The 18,474-nt window shown below is 36.6% G+C and overlaps 2 non-coding genes across 2 annotated transcripts; one reads left to right on the forward strand and one right to left on the reverse strand.

The window, feature by feature from the left end:
* Window positions 1–9,835: 9,835 nt before the first annotated feature.
* trnat-cgu (transfer RNA threonine (anticodon CGU)) lies at window positions 9,836–9,909 on the reverse strand. The gene has a single exon. It is a non-coding gene; the product is annotated as a tRNA-Thr (tRNA).
* Window positions 9,910–17,912: 8,003 nt separating this feature from the next.
* On the forward strand, window positions 17,913–17,994 carry trnas-cga (transfer RNA serine (anticodon CGA)). The gene has a single exon. It is a non-coding gene; the product is annotated as a tRNA-Ser (tRNA).
* The last annotated feature ends 480 nt before the right edge of the window (window positions 17,995–18,474 follow it).

Consider the following 18,474-nt stretch of genomic DNA (forward strand, 5'->3'; position numbering starts at 1 on the left):
ACGAGAAATTTACTTTCATTTTAATGTTTAGTTTGAGTTTTCAAATAAAACGCCAACAGTAAATGATGTAAATAAATAATATCTAACATTTACAGCTCTATTAGGTTATATAAGATTCGGTTTCAATAATGTTTTATAACAGCAAATTCAGTAGATTACTTAATAACATGCCGAAACTTAAAATGCAGAGACGTCCTGCAAAGCAAGTTCAAATAACCTTACAGGAGATCAACGTGGAGATTATTATTTTAGACACATAAAATTAATGCTAACGATCACCTGTATTTTCCCCATACTTAAATTAGTTTATTTTATTGTGCAGTTTTATTGTGATTTTTATATTTCTTAATTCTTGTGCACTACAAAATGTATTAAATTTTATTATTATTTAATACTTGTGCAATCAATTCAGGTTTATTGTTATTTACTTTGTCCTTTATTTGAATACTTGCGATGTATGCTGTTTGCATTTTTATTCAAAGGTTAAACTCAGTGCTACACTTTGCGTTTACATATAGCCTGCGTTTGCTGTCATATCAACACAAATGGATGTAATAACGTTAACAAATGTGAGGGTTTTATATAATGAAGATTCAATCGCGCCAGCTCCGGGCCGCAGTGCATAACCTACTCGCGGTGTCGCGGGGTGATTCCGGCTCGCATGCGGCAGCGCCAGCTCGCTCGGCCGCTGCATCTGGTTCGATTGACTCGGGCTGGAATCGGGCAGTGAGTCCAGGCATCCGGAGTATGTCCAGCAGAGGTAGTCAGTCTGAGGGGTAAGTCTCCGGCAGGCGAGAATCTAGCCGGAACTGGCCCGAGTGTATTTTGCTATCTGGGTGGCTAGGTGTGTATCGGCAAACTAATAAAGCCCGAAAAAAGCCCTGACCTTAGCGAATAAACAGTGTTTCACCAGGATCATGTATGTCAGAAACTATAGTTTACTGCTGAACTCATTTTGTCATGGTAAAATAACACAGAAATCGAATAATAACACTTCAGTCTCCTGCCGAAGCTTTGAGAAACTGTCAATCACAGCTGTCAATCAAGATGACACGCCCAGCATTAAATTACTGCTAAAAACAAACTTTTTACAAAAATGAAGATCTGCACCTATTTCAGCACAATAACCAGTGCCTTAATCGACCAGAACCATCTTTCGGGACATTTTAATGCAAGTGTAATTAATTTTTTTAATTAGGCTCAAGTCTCCTTCATTAACACGGAGGAGGCGGGCTTTATGACTTGTACTGCAGCCAGCCCCCAGGGGGCGATCTAACGGCTGAGACCTTCACTCAAACGCAGGCTTGCGGCACACTTGATTCATACACTCACACACACACAGTTCTCTCTATCTTTCTCTCTCACACACACACACATTTTTGTGAATTGTGGGGACATTACATAGGCTACAATTGTTTTTATACTCTATACTATCGATTGCTCTAACCCCAAATCCAAACTCTAAACCCAACCCTTGCAGGAAATTATGTGTAGTTTTACTTTTCTGAAAATAACAAACATATTTAGTGCGATTGAATTTTTACATAATGTCCACATAATTCACTATCTCCTCGTAAAATTTGTGTAATACTGATGTTGTTATAAATATACATGGGAACACGCACACACAAACACATATAAATACATATTACAGTTTTTCTCGATTGTTTAAACACATTTGCCCACTCTGACATCACATTTTCAAAACAGTTAACACACAGGATAAAACTGAAGCTCAATGGCCAAAATTAATAATTTTGTTAGCAAAATGCTCTAACACTCACAAAACATTAAAAACATGCTACATAAGCAAATATTTCCATCAAACACCACAACTTGGTCAAATTAATTTATTCTTCAATCAATCATTACACAATGGATGGCAAAATACAGCAATCAGGATGCAATATTACTTTACAAACTCAAATGGATACTTAAAAAAAATTATATATATATATATATATATATATATATATATATATATATATATATATATATATATATATATATATATATATATATACATAAAGGAAGGAGCAAAATTCATGAAGCAAATTATTCCAGTCGGCATTACAATAAAAAAAATTTACCCGCACATATTGGAATCGTGCCTCCTTTACAATGTCAGTTTCTTTGAAATGGAACTCTGTACAGCTGCTTCATTCTCACCTGGTTCCGTTTAAGGACTCGTTCTATAGTTGCCAAACTAACACTGTTTATATTTCTAAATACTTCCTGATCTGCAAGTACTGCTGCCTGGATTTCACACAGTCTGATTGTATTGTTTGCCACTACCATATCTACAAGGGCAGACTCCTGTTCAATACTAAATATCTTTCCTCTGCCACCAGTGTGTGGTAATGTGTGGATTCTATAAAGTAAAAGCAAAAAGCATTAGTCACATAAATGGGATGGATAAAATATCTGCATTACTGTAGACAGTTTGTTCTGCTAACAGGACAATGCAGTAAAGCTGAAAAAAAAAAACAGTGTTATACATTACAGTAACACAGTGAATTTCCTGTTCTCATTCCTAAAAAGCCTGACAATAGATGCCACAGTCAATAATTGTTGCCCGAATTTAATTTGGAACTTGAGCTCGATTTTGTCCTCTTGCTGCTGCAGATCCTCCACCATGTATACAAACTCCTCTTCCTCAGGCCCCTCTGCCATGGCCTCTTACTCTCCTTCCATGCCTGTGGCCTCTTTGATCCATGCTTGCAAATAGCAATACAGAGGTGGCATCTTTTGTTGAAGGATGAGGATTGATTGCTTATTGAAGAGTTGTGCAAACAAGTTTAACACAGGTGCATTGGAAATTCATAATTATGCAAGTACTTTCTATCAGCTGTTAATAGATGTTTTCCGTTTGTTCAACACAGTGAATCCAATGGAGTTTGGGATCTTTCAATAAGATCTGTGGTTACTGTTTTGACAAAGGGTGTGAAAAATGTGTGAAACAAATGAAAAAGTGTTTAGGCATTTGAAAGAGAAGACTTCTCCTGTGCTAAGAACTTGATGATGAAGATCAAGTGAATCACAGTTTCACTGAGTGTATCTTAGCAAATGAGAAAAACTGTAACTACAGAGAGGAGTCCAGGCATAGATGGTTTAACCAATGAGTTTTATAAGAGTTTTAGAGAAATTATAGTACCTGTTTTAAAAGAAGTATATGATGAGGTTTTTAACAAAGAAGAATTAAGTGAAAGAATGAAGACAGGAATGATTGAAATTATATACAAAAGAAGAGGAAGTCATTTAGATCTGAAGAATTATAGGCCTTTAACAATGTTAAATACAGATTTTAAAGTTTTAGCAAACAGACTAAGGAAAATATTACAAAAAATTATAAGCACTACACAGGCATATGGAGTAGAGGGGAGGGACATAATAGACACAGTTCAAAGTATAAGAGATACAATATTGCATATGAAGGAGAAAAATATGAATGGATATTTAATTAGTTTGGATTTAGAGAAAGCTTATAGAGTGGAACATGACTATTTGTTTGAAGTGATTAAAAACTTTGGATTTGAGGAGAGTTTTAGGAAATGGATCAACATTTTTTATTATAATATTTTGACGTATTAAGTGCAATGTTTTTTTATTGGAATGTTTTCAACCAACAAGGTCTATAGGACAAGGATGTTCACTATCTGCACTACTGTACACATTAGTAGCTGAACCATTGGGACTAGCAATAAAAGCAGTCAATGGAATAAAAGGAATACAAATAGAAGAAAGAACCGAACTTGAGCCAATTTACCAGTATGCAGATGACACAACTTTGTTGGTTGAAGACATCCAAAGTGTAACAAAGGCAGTGGGGGTTTTAAAGAGGTATTGTAAAGGGGCTGGAGCTAAGATTAATGTTGTAAAGAGCGTGTGTTTGGCTTGCCACGATAGATGGTGTTGATGGTGATACCGGTTTTAAGACGCAACACCGGTGACATCATTTTTTTCACCGTGACACCGTCCACACATGTTTTTTTTTTTAAGTATTCGGTTTTTTTTTTTAAATTATTTTTATGAAACATTTATTTAAATTAAATTAAAAATATAATAGTAATTAATTGACTTAATTGACTTAAGATCAAGATTAAGATTAAGATTAATTGACTTAAGATCTTAAAATCTGAACATAGCTACAATGCGTCATATTTCATTTATCATGTGAGGAGAAAAGAGGAGTAGAATTCACAGAAAGAGGATGGCGGACGATTTTGTGTCAAAACGCAATGCAAAAGCACCTGTTTGGCAATGTTTTGGGTTCAAACCAAATGCAAAAAGAGAACTTGAAGATGTTAATGAGGCAAACTGCAAACTTTGCCTGACAAAGGTGGCAGCATCTAGAGGAAAAGTAACAAATTTATTTACGCACCTTCAACGCACATTTATGTTTAACTATGGGTCATCGCGGATAGATCAATGGCCATAAATACGCAACGTATACTCTCACTTTAAAAATCACGTGACCATCATCTAACAGTGTTTAATAATAAATATCTTATTTTTTTATTCAAACGAGTGATTTAGCAATGCCGCGCCATTAATAAGCCAACTGCAGAGAAACAACAACCGCAGTGAGCACTTTTTCCGAAGTTCAGCTCTTCTTTTTTACACTTGATTTTGCATTTAATGTTAAACAAATCAATAGTGAATAGGCCGACAAGAGTGCATCCTGTGTGTGCGCGCATCTTTTATTACTGAGGCCGCTCTCTTCAAAAACCGAAAGTTGCTTCGTCTGTCTGGCAATATTTCGGCTTTTAATTGAATGAAAAGTTCATTTAGATGAGCCAATATTAAACATTGCAATAAAGTAACTGAGACGTGCGGCCACACATCGAATCTGAGGTCTGATCTTATCTCTCTCTCTTTCTCTCTCTCTCTCTCATACATCGAGACGCCACACAAGTCAAGTTGCAAAACTTAGGCAGGTGCAGCTGACAGGTAGAATAGCTGAAGCCTTTGCGAAATGTCAAAATACAGCACTGAAATTAACAGGCATAAATGTCTTTGAGCCAAAAAAAAAAGTCTATTTGTAGGATATCTGTAAAAATGCAATTGGAGCCAATGTTATGGAGGAGTTGTGTAGGCTATTAATTATATTAATTCTAATAAAATGAAAACCAAAATAAACAATTCTTTGCATTTTTCATTTGATAAAAATATATGTAAACAAATAAAAAATCAAAGTGTGGCTAGTTTGTATTAATGTGTTTTAATATTAATGATAATATGCTTAGCCTATTTAAATTTAATGGTTATATACGACGCTAATAGACAAGCCATTCAAAACATTATTTCACTGTGTACTGGGTTATAATGTATATTTTACAATAAAAACTAAACGCAGTATGTCTAGCTGTCATTTAAAACATGCAATTCATACCACACCAGAACTGTGGACCTACAGTTACAGTGTGTAAACTTACAGGGCGGTGTTGGTCAATAGTCTTACTGCGCACCGAACTCCATCTGAGGGAGATTATGTTACTCGATAGACAACATTAACTTGAGAGAGTTTAAAAATAAAAAGTATTTTTAAAAAGGAACAACACGCAAATCTGCAACAAATAAAACTAAAAATAAAACGTCTTGCCGGTGCTGTGTGTATTCCGCCACTGACAGTGTAAGACGCCCTTATGCAGCGCCTGTAACTGCCACTTGTAAGAGACATCAAAGCTTTTATCAATATAACCAAAAAGCAAGATCATATAGTTATGAATGTTTTTTAGTTTCCTTTTCAAACAATTTCAAAAGCCATTCAAACAATTGACGCCAAATTGGTGATTCCCGCTTAACTGAAAGTGAAAGTATTATACGCATGCATTTATAAGCTATTTAAAAGCAGAAAAAAGAGGAAAATAAGAAATGCCCACTCCCATGGTGATACCGGTATTACCGGTGTTGTCAAATGTCGATTAACCGGTGGGGAAATTTCCTCACTGTCACAACCCTATTTAGTACTGTATATAAAATCAAACAGGGGCATCACATTTAGAGTATAAAGAAACAAGTGATTAATAATTATATGAACGTAAACTTTTGGAACTTATTTAGCTGTCCTCCCACTTTTAAAATGTCTGCGATGCCCCTGAAATCAACAAAGGCATAACTTTAAAAACAAAACTTGTGCATCATAGAGGATAATATTCAGACAATTTTAGAATATTTTATCTGAAATGGTGTCAGAGTTTAATTAGTTTAAGTGTTTTCAGTGTATCTGATATAATCTGGCATAACTGTAAAAAACAAAGCTTGTGCATTATAGAGAATAATAAATAGACAATTTAGAGTTGATTGCATAATATATCACAAATAGTACCAGTGGAGTTTGACTTTTACCATTTTTACATTAAAAGTTATTTTTAAATTATTACAAAAATAAATAAAGTTCTAATTCCAAAAACAGTCTTGTGTAATAACCAGGATCCTCTGAACATTTTGGTCCTGGTTTTATTGTGTAATTTCATATGGTAAAATTAGTAAATTAATTTGTATGATTATTTATAATTTTTTAAATTGAGAATTTAAGCCTTGTGCAACTTAAAGGGTATATTTATGTTTATCTGACATATGTTTTGGATCAAACTATAACAGGAGCAAAAAATTTAATTGGTTTGAAACTGAATGTCCAATGAATGTCAAACGTTAAACTCAATTTACCAAGTTCCAGTGGGAAACAGCTTTACAGATTTTTTAAGGACGCTATATGAGGAGAAAATACACACACATAAGGTTACTATACATTCAGTCGTGTTTAGCAAAATTAGATCTGCTCTGATCAGCATTTTTGGGACCGATCGCCAAAATCATGATCTGCCAATTGCCGATCACTTCCGATCACAGAAGTCAATGAGTCAATAAAGTGTATAAATAAGGCAGAGTAACTTAAAATTATTCCAAACAAAGAGAGGTCAGGCAGACCAACACACATCAGATTAGCTTAATGTAAACTTGTAAAACTTGTTAACAACAAAACTGGCTACTGCCACAAAGGACAATATGGCAAGTGTTTTTTTCTGTCATTATATGAACGTCCAATGTAGTTGAGGAACCAACATCAGGTCCAAAATAGAAATAATGTAGTAAGCTACTGTAAGCCAATGTCGTCCTTCCTAAATAACAAGGCAGAGAAACAAGCAGGAACAACCAGATGAACTAGTATCTAATAAATAAGTACTAGTGCATTAAATAGATACTAGTATCTAGCGATTTAGTACTAGTACCTAATACTTAAGTGCTAGTATCTATTAATTTGTTACTAGTATCTAATTATTAAGTATTACATTTACATTTAGTCATTTAGCAGACGCTTTTATCCAAAGCGACTTACAAATGAGGAAAATGAAGCAATTTACACAACTATAAGAGCAACAATGAATAAGTGCTGTAGGCAAGTGTCAGGTGTGTAAGGTCTAAGAACGAGAGTATTAGCAATGTAAGTTTTTTTTTTTTTTTTGAGTACAGTTAGTGGTATAGCCAGAGAGACAATTGCAGATTAGGAAGTGGAGACTAAATAGTTGAGTTTTTAGTCGTTTCTTGAAGACAGCAAGGGACTCTGCCGTTCTGATGCAGTTAGGGAGTTCATTCCACCAACTGGGCAGATTGAATGCGAGATTCATATAAATACCAGTACTTAATGAATAACTAGCAGTACATAACAGTAGTCCCAATTGGAATACATAGTACTGGTCAAAACTGAACAGTTGTTATCTCAATGACAGATCTTATAGAAATCAATGGAAAAAAATGTAAATTTGTTACTCGTAACAACAGAATAGTTACTAGTAACTATTAAAATTAGTACTAGTATCTAATAATTGAAAACTATATATTTAATAAGTACTATCTATTGATTAAGTACTAGTATCTAATAAAATAAACCTGCCTAATGAGTAAGCACTAGTATATTTTGAAAACTCTAGTATTTAATTAATAGCACAAGTATTTCATTTAAAAGATATCTGAAAAATATGCACAAGTAACATGAAAAAAGAGACTAGTATGGCAGGGCTCGAAATTGCGACCATTTTGGTCGCAAATGTGCCTGAAATTTTATCTATGCGACCTCAACATATATTTGTGAGCATTTGTGCGAGTGCATGAATGTGTTGTGTGCGACCAGTTTTCACTGTGCAAAATGTTCACCACATGCGCGGATTCGGGAGACGTTCATGCTGAATGCATCTCTGCACTTGAAACGGGAAACGCAGCGCTCAGGAATGGTTTAAAACAGTTGTCATGTCAGCTTGCTGCAGTAAACAAAGCCAAGTCTGTAATCCTTGCCCCGCCTTCGCGCTCTTCTTATTGGCCCACTGCTCTAGCACTGAAATATCAGCTGTCAATCACTCAGTCAATGCCTTCTGGCTTGGGATGACAGGGAGAGCTACTACCGCGAAAAACTGTAAAGTGCTGAGGATGAGAATGAAGATAACACTGACAGATTTTGATTTAGAAACCATGGCATCCAAAGTTACAAATGATGACACATCTTACTAGTGACCATGTGCTGAATGTTAATCAACCATCTACACTTTTCGATGAGTGGATAAAAGACTTCAATTGGCTTCAAGTCCCGCTGTAGAATGGAGTTTTCAGGTAACTATTTGCCACATCTAGCATGAGAACTTCTGTTTAATCCTTCATTCATTTAATCGCCAGATGCTGTCCGCCGTGCAAGTGGCAGCTATATGTATATGTAATTTAACACCACGTGCACCATCGCAAACAGGCTTACACTGAGTAAACTAATATCTCTACTCATGAAAAGACCAGTATTGCTATTAACATGACGTATGCATATAATAAGGTGCAGTACATGTCAAAAGCAGCAGTGCAATATCAGATAGCACCCATGAGAACAGCACAGTTATATTGTTACAGATTCATTCATGTCAAGTAGTGCGTGCAGGGCCGGTGGGCGCTCTGTGTATCTTTTGGACACAGTTATGTTATAAAAATGTATTTTCTTGAGATAACGGAATGAGACATATTTTCCTCACGCTTGCATTTATACTGTTAATTTCAAATGCAATTAATATGTTTGTATAAAACTTGTAGTAATGATGCTTATAATTGGTGGGTGCGACTACATTTTGGCTGATGCGCCTAAATTTTTAAAGTTATGAGCACCGGTGCTACCAAGCAAAAAGGTTAATTTCGAGCCCTGCTAATGGGTGACGCAGTGGCATAGTGGGTTGCACCTTACCTCACAGCAAGAAGTACAGGTGAATTGAGTATGATAAAATTGACCGTAGTGTATGAGTCTCTGAATAAGTGTGTGTGCTTCCTAGTGATGGGTTGTGGTTGGAAGGGCATCTGCTGTGTAAAACATATGCTGGATAAGTTGGCGGTTCAGTCCACTGTGGCAACCACAGATTAGTTTTTCATTTGTTTTGCCACAAATTTCAGAACCCTGTTATCAATTTTCAAAACTCGAAACATTCACTTCTTTCGACAAATCCAAAAGGCTTGATCTCAACAATAGGTGACAGTTACTTTTCCCCAAAACCACAGGTTGCCTTCGAGTCATTCCTTAAGCCCACTAGGCCCTACAACGTTTTCTAATCTCCCTTATTTAAAACAGCTCAATTAAGTCATCTGCTTCATTGTAGAGTACCCCTAGTATATATAATGTCTGGACTTGAAATATTAAAGTTCAATTGGTTAGGCATTACCACACTATGCTATATAAAGGCATCGTCCAAAGCCCTCTTGAATGAGCAGCGTTTTTAAGGATTTGAGTTTTGTTAAAAAACCGACTGCTAAACATTCCGCTGCGTAAACACTCGTTACTCTTAACAAAAAGCAAGCCTGGCACCTGTACATTAGGCACTGCTGGGATTTGAATCCAGGATCTCCTGTTTACGAGACAGGCGCTTTGACCAACTAAGCCACAGCGCCAACGCTGAATAGGAGGCAAGACGTTTTTGCACACAGAGACTAAAAAAAGACAGCAAGTCTTTAATTGGCAAGCAAAGGGGTTGTTTAACTCTATTTGTCGCACTTTTCATTACGCCTCAAAGCTATACAATTTTATATTTCATTCCGGTAAGCTCTATAAAACAAGCACATGCACCACCTGGACTATGGCGCTGCTGGGATTTGAGCCCAGGATCTCCTGTTTACAAGACAGGCGCTTTGACCAGCTAATCAACAGCGCCACAATAATTCACTGTAAGAGACATTTGCCCGATAACAAAAATCGAAGAAGAAAAAAAACAATACACAACAAAAACCAGCATGTCCGGATGCAGAAAATGCTGACAAGACGGACTTGGTCTTTTAGAGTCTGGATGATCATGTCTCAAACCTGACAGGTAACCTGGCCTGTTCAAGATCAAAGCAAAAAATGTGTGAATTTATTTTTATTTAATCTATCCTTAATCATGTGTAAAGTGTTTTTGGAACCTCCAGTTTCATTACATCCAAACCCAGAGTCAGCTCGGAAAATGGGAATCAGGACAAACATATGCTATTGGCCATTGAAAGAGTTTCAGATCAGAAAGCCACTCTCCCATAATCTAAGGGAAAGGTGCAGTTTGGATTTGAACCTAGCACCTGCTGTTCCCAAGACAGGTGGTCTGGCCAACTTAGTCTTAACACTAAAAGAAAAAACCTCTGGATACGATACTTTAAACGCAATTTCATCTAAGACAGTGGGGGGGAAGCAAAATTTACTGTGCTTTCTACTCAGTTACTTTGCACATGTATAAAGAGGCTCTTGTATGACAAATGCAAAAGGCTTGATCTCAACAATAGGTGGCAGTTACTTTTCCCCAAAACCACAGGTTGCCTTCGAGTCATTCCTTAAGCCCACTAGGCCCTACACCGTTTTCTAATCTCCCTTATTTAAAACAGCTCAATTAAGTCATCGGCTTCATTGTAGAGTACCCCTAGTATCTGAGCCTGCACTGCGCAATGAAAGAAAGACGCAAAACGGGATGGACAGATGCCTAAAATGTTAGAAACGCACCACACCTTAAGTCAGTGAAGAAAAAGAGCAAAGCTTGCGACTCTGGTGGGCTTTGCGACAACCTTTGAATGGCTTAGCTCACAGCCTAGAAGTCCAATGCACTATCCATTGCGCCACAAAGCCTGAGTGCTCTGCTGCCTCTAGCACTGTTCCACAGAAAGCACTTTTTAGTACTCTCTGGCCCATGAAAGAATGGCCAACTGTGGACAAGGCACTGCTGGGATTCAAACCCAGGATCTCCTGTTTACTAGAAAGGCGCTTTGACTAACAAAGCCACAGCGCCAAACGACCTTAACAGGAGCTAATTGTTTAATTCGAAAAAAGAAAAAAAAAACTAATAACGGTAGCGCTGCTTGTGTGAATGTCTGGAATTAAAATATTAAAGTCCAATTGGTTAGGCATTACCACACTATGCTATATAAAGCCATCGTCCAAAGCCCTCTTGAACGAGCAGCGTTCTTAAGGATTTGAGTTTTGTTAAGAAACCGACTGCTAAACATTCCGCTGCGTAAACACTCGTTACTCTTAACAAAAAGCAAACACGAAACCTGTACATTAGGCACTGCTGGGATTTGAGACTAGGATCTCCTGTTTACAAGACAGGCTCTTTGACCTGCTAAGCCACAGCGCCAACGCTGAATAGGAGGCAAGACGATTTTACACAGAGACTAAAAAAAGACAGCAAGTCTAAAAATGGCAAGCAAAGAGGTTGTTTAATTCTATTTGTCGCACTATTCTGTAAGGATCCAAAAAATCAGACCCTGAGAACTGTTATGAAATTTCATTAGACAAGAGAAGTGATGAAGAAACCAACTGTTCCACTGTTCTATTCAAATTACAGCTGACAATGAAAACACAGGCTGGAGAAACAGAGCTACACTACAGCAGGGAAGAATGCAGGAATGCATCCTTTACTTTCACCCCAAGCCCCCCTTCTTGACCCTTATGTTACCTTCTGATCAGAGCACATTTCACATAAAATGTTCAAGGTTTTAACATGGTATATCTTGCAGTACTATATTCATGTTTAGTATTATTTTAAATGTCTCAGTGTGATTGGTAAAGTGGTCTTAATTTTACAATAATATTTCACTGGTATATATTGATTTGGTTTTTGACTTCTATAAGATCTTGATAAGATGCTCTCCCTTCTCAGAGATGGTTAAGTCCTCAAATTCACCAGGCCAGGGTTTCTGTGACACTTCTATTGTCTTGAATTTATGGCTGTTTGTTTTGACTTGAGTATATAAGGTAAGATGTGCTTTAAGACGGGGGGAGATCTTGTAAAAAGACACCCCATTGCAGCATCTCTGAGACTTATGCTGCAATGTATTTCTCTGGTCAGGTATGCATCTCTAACTCTTTGATTTATCTTTGATTAATGGATGTCGTATTGTTAGTCTCATTTCTGAATTGGCTTCCTGATGATTTATTATGTAATTGGCAGAATACAATTTTACCTGACAAATAAAATGTTAAGTTTTGATTAACTCTGTAGTTTTGCGAAATCATTGTATCCAGTAAATTATGCGGAGTCTCGTTACCTTTAGAGTATGGCATAATTGAATTGATTAATAGGCGCATTTGAATATTGTTAGCCATAGCGTGCCGATAACATGTAGACCTTTTAGTCATTTAACCACTGGAAGTAGCAAGTTGTATGGGCTTGGCTAAGGATCTATTTTTTTTAATGACTAGGTAAGCATTAATGTGACCAGCTTATTCAAATATAGTTAATCCTCTATCCTCTGACTATTTTCAGAGTGCCGACATATTGTCTGTGAGAAGAATCGCAAACCCGAGGCGTGGAACCCTGAGCGACATAGGTCCCTAATAAACGTACAATTTAGAATATCGGACCTCAGAAAATATCAAAACTCTAAATGAAATCATAAATGATGAATGTGATCCGTTCTTACAATTAGAAATAAAATCTAAATTTTAGGATCATTGAAATTGGAGTCAGATTGAATTCGGAGCTAAAAAACTAATATAAATAAATTCTAATAAATAATAAAATTCTTTTCAGAAGCACTAGAAAAGGCTTACATGCATTAAACCTTCGACCATGCTGTTAGTTTCGTCATTGGGCTAATAGATGGACTCCTACAGGCATATTGCATCTTTCTCAATTAATTCAATAAATTTATTCTTTAAACAGCTTAAGCATTGTGATTTGACCCTGTATTTTGACCCTAATAGTAAATTGTTATTTTGCACATCTGAAATCAAATGCATTTTTACTCTACTGAAAAATACATGTTGAAATAAGACAACAAATAGACAAATGTATTTAATATTCCACAGTTTTATTTTTTGAGTAATTGGTTTTCACTATTTTAGCCTATAATTTAAATGTTCTTTCTCTGTGTTTAAGTGTACTGTGTGTATTGAAGAGTTGAATGAATTTATGCTCTTGATGAATGGGTACAGCTGTATATTTGAATAAATAAAAAATGATGACAGATGGTGTGTTTTGTCATATATGCAGATTAAATTATAATATGTATCCTTTAAAATAAATTGTATTTAAGTAATATGTCTTGGTTTAATGTTGAAAAGATTGTTTATGCATTTATTTTAACGTTAAATAATTTGGATAGATTATTTGTTGAATATTTTTGTGGCTTCTATAATGTTCCAATCGACCTAAAATCAACATCATTTCAACGTTAGATAGACAAACCAATTAAGTTGATTCTGTGTTGAAAATGGGTGGATTTTATAACGTTGTTTCGATTGACTGAAAATCAACATCGATTTAACGTTGGGTAAGTAATAGAGGAGTGAACCTATACTGGTCTTACGATTCGGTTCGGTTACGATTATCATGCCTTCGATTCGGTTCAATTCGATATCTCTGTGCATCACGGTGCATTGACGATGCTTTCCATATACAGTGTTATATTTTAGGGGGGAGGCTATAACAAGCTGTCTGTATAGACACACAGCACCACTCTGTCTCTCATTCAAACACATACACAAACAACTCAAACATAGACAGCACCAAAGAAACACACACACACACAAGCCCTCGCAACAGGGAGAGCTCGCGCTGAGCGGAGCAGAAAAACGAAAAAAGAAACACTTTTCCGACGGTCTCTTACTGAGAGCTCCTCTCTGCACGAGCTCTCCTGGCTAAACACATATTGCGAGGGCTTAAACGGAGCAGTGCTCGAAATGTTGAGAGAAAAAAAAGAAAGACAGCAGTGAAACATAACCAGCTTTGTCTTTTTGTAGGAAACACACTTTAGATCTTTTTAGGGTAAGAGGTTTTTGAGTTATTGCCGTCTATAACCGTATGTGTGTCAGGAATATCGAAAACAAAACCAACTAAACCGCGCTCCTTTCTGGCGCTCCCCTGGATATACAGCGCCCTTGAGGCTGATTTATACTTCTGTGTCAAGCGCACGCGTATGCTACGGTGCTGATGCATAGCCCTAGACTGTGGCCGTCGGCGTCGCTGACGTGCACCTCTTGAAAAATGTAACGACATTGCGACGTGTAGCACAAGCTCAGTGATTGGTCGGCTTGGTAGCGCTGACATCCCGGAAGCGTTCAGAAACAACAAAACACAGGCGAAGAAACTCGACACAGACACATTAACACCTCACTGCCAACTAGTGTTTTGAAAGTGTTAATGCAGACCAACAGTGACAGCGCAAAAGTATAAATGCACAGCTACGCGCGTTGCATGCGCCGTTGGTTACGCTGGTCACTTGACCAGGCTTTAGCATTTGCCTATGGTGCCTATGCCACGGACTGGCCCTGGGTTGCCTGAGTGTTGTAAATACTCGCTCTCACCTAACTCGCGACAGAGCACATAGGAGATAAATGATGTCAGTACATAATAACCGGTTATGATAATTGCTGAACCGATACCTAATTGTCCGCGTCTGCATCACAGTGCACCGAAGAAACAATTAATTTAGACACCCCTAGTAAGTAACCAATGGCGACGATTTCAGGTTAGATTTGAATGGAGTGCCTGATGTCGTTTCAACATTACCCCAATGAGCAAAACGATGTTGAATCAACGACGGTGATCAACGTGGATTTTATATCAAAAGAAACGTTTATTTTTCAGATTTTGTGAAAAAATACATGTTGTACTCGGCCTAAAATGTACATTCTTAAATGTTATTAATGGCAGAAATTCACACATAGATTAAGGTACATCTGAACAGTGATTTCCAATAATAAAATCCAAATGTCAAAAAATGGCGTTTATGGCGTTTTGCAACCAACTCTTCATATACATACAGTTGAAGTCAGAATCATTAGCCCCCCTGAATTATTAGCCCCTCTGTTTATTATTTCTACAATTTCTGTTTAACGGAGAGAATATTTTTTTCAACACATTTATGAAATAATATTTTACTAGATGTTATTCAAGACACTTCTAAACAGGTTAACTAGGTTAATTAGGTTAGCTAGGCAGGTAAGGGTAATTTATTGGGCAAGTTATTGTATAATGATGGTTTGTTCTGTAGACTATCGAAAAAAAAATATATATATATATAGCTTAAAGGGGCTAATTATTCTGACCTTAAAACGAATTTAAAAAATGTAAAAACTGCTTTTAGTCTGGCCGAAATTAAACAAATAAGAATTTCTCCAGCAGAAAAAAATATCAGCCATACTGTGAAAGTTTATATTTTTTATAATTATTATAATTAATATTATCTGACTGTGAAAGTTTTCTTGCTCTGTTTAGCATCATTATGGAAATATTTAAAAATGGAAAAAAATATCAAAAGGGAGGCTCATAATTCTGACCTTAACTGTACTTACTTGTTTTTTTTACCAAGTTACTTTTGTATTTGCATTTTAATTTATTTTCAAAATAGGATTTTATTTATAGTTATTTATTTAATAGTCATTTTTTATGTAATATGCTTGCTGTGTTTACATAAGAATCCTCTGCGTTTCATACTTTAGTTTTAATTCATTTCAAAATTGTATTTTATATATAATTGTTTTATTTCTGTCATATGCTTGCTGTGTGTGTTTAGATGTATATTTTGTAATAAACTGCAATATATTTAAACAGTACGGCCCTTATCTTTATTTATTGCCTGCATCATTTCAGAGAAAACAAGTACAACTGTAAATTCTAATTACTTTCATTTGTAAAATAGATTATAATAATTTGGTATTTTTTTCTCAAGCAATGCAAAGTGCATTATTTATTACATACTACATGCATCCATTTAAAAACCTGGTTAGTGACTCAGACCCGATAGAGGACTCGTTCATGATTGACCCATTAAAAAACCTGGTTAGAGATATCTGCTCCAGTCGGGAATTGAACCTTCAACCTTGTGATCTACCCAAAGTATTATTTATGGACATATTTCTTGATCTAGTACTGTTATATATGCATTGAGTAGTTTCTGGTGGGCAGAAAATCCAAAATAAAACCTTAACTTTACTTCTTTCTTTCTCAATTTCTCAAATTTTCTTCTTTTTCTCATATTTCTTTCTTCCCCTTCCAAAACAGACTATTGTTTCCCAGCTTACAACACGGAAAATGGTACATATTATTAAACTATATATATATAAAGTTATAGTCATTAATAAAATAAAAAAAGTTAAACATATTAACAAAACGTATGCAATCTGCACCCTCGAAATGAAAGTACAAAGACTGCCACCTGGTGGTGCAAAGAGAAAACTTATTTATATGAACTTTTTAAATCGCTTTAGTACAAATTGTGTATTATAGAAATGCACATTATGTGACTTTTTTTAAAAAGCAATAATATATTTATGCAGTCATAAACATGTTTTGATTGTTAATATGCCAGTGATTTGATGCTTCACAAAAGTTGCAGACGCCTTTACCAATATGAAAATGCTTTTGTAAACAACCAGTTATTCTTTACACCGATTAAAAAACGGCTACTATAATAAGAAAATCTTTTCTAAATGTAGAACTAAATACATTGATATGCATTGAAATACATGATGAATACTCTTGACACATGAAAGTGTAAAGCCTGCAGCTCACAACAAATGTGGAAGGTTATTGCGTGTCATATTTAACTAACTGTTTACTGCTAATTTGATGTAATTTTGCTCACATGGATAATTAAATATTAATCAGATGATGTCATTACGCTGCTGTGCCGTCAGCCAATCGTTGCATTGCTGATCATGATTTCGAGTATCGATAGATCTGTCCTTTACAACACACGCAGCAATCTCAGATCAGTTTATTCAGACATTCTAATCTGATTCGCGAACTTGTTTGAAGAACCAAATTAGCGAGAGATCAGTTATCAAGATTAAAAGATCCAGAATTGGCAAAATCATCTTAGATCATTTAAGCGAGGTACGAAGAATGGACCCTAGGGATTCGATATGAGCAACGGGACCTTTGATGCCAGCATGCTGTGAAGATAAACATTGATCAAGTCAGGCTTCTAAGGCATGGAAGGGATCTTTTCAATTGTTAAGTCTCCATTCTATGCCACAACAACAGAAAGACCTTCTGTAGTTGTCATTGATCTATTTAATGTCTCCCACATGACATGGAGTCCAAACTATTGTGTTGTACTGATGTTTGCACCTACAACAACCATAAACCCAACCTCACAGTAAACTGTTGTGTTTTAGCAACATCTATACCAACCATACGGCTTAACCCAACCTCTTGGTATACTTTAGTGTACTGTAAAGGCCTGCGCCGACCACAACCCTAAACCTTGCCTACTTAAAAAAAGCCTTGCTATTGAGCCCGGATAGCTCAGTCGGTAGAGCATCAGACTTTTAATCTGAGGGTCTAGGGTTCAAGCCCCTATTCAGGCATGCAAGACTCTTTTCGTGGAGCCACAGCTTGTGCCGTTGAGCAATCGTTTGCCGAACGATTCATCTGGATGCACAACAAGTGTACTAGGCATGAGGACATGGCTTTGCAGGCAGTCTTGTAGTCGTGGCCGAGTGGTTAAGGCGATGGACTCGAAATCCATTGGGGTTTCCCCACGCAGGTTCGAATCCTGCCGACTACGTCCAGGCAGTGTGCAGAACTTAGTTTGCAACCTTCCATGATTGTTTGTAACTCCATTGTTTCTTGGGGAAAAGGGCAGTGCAGGAAGGGAAAAGCAACAAAAATAAAATAGTAGCGCATGCTATCCAACTGCCCTGGGGGCCTTCCATTTTTAAAGACATATGACAGAGAGTAACACTTTAGTGGCTTTCCCGTAGCTCGCCATGATCGTATACTGATTAGTACTCTGTGTCATGGCTGAAGCAACCCTGGTTCAAATCTGGGTTACAGCAGGTTTTTCAAGGTGACATTGGCGTTGCACTCTGTGTTGCCATCCGTAATCTCCAGCCTCCTTTTAGTGCAGGCTGTGCTAATGGCACGTCCTGAATGTTTACGTTTCCTAAAGTGTGGAAGACTAGGGATTCAATATGAGCAACGGGACCTTTGATGCCAGCATGCTGTGTAGATAAGCATTGATCAAGTTAAGCTTCTAAGGCATGGA

Source organism: Danio rerio, chromosome 4 (genome assembly GCF_052040795.2).
Source record: "Danio rerio strain M-AB ecotype USA chromosome 4, GRCz13ab, whole genome shotgun sequence".
Classification (NCBI taxonomy): Eukaryota; Metazoa; Chordata; class Actinopteri; order Cypriniformes; family Danionidae; genus Danio; species Danio rerio.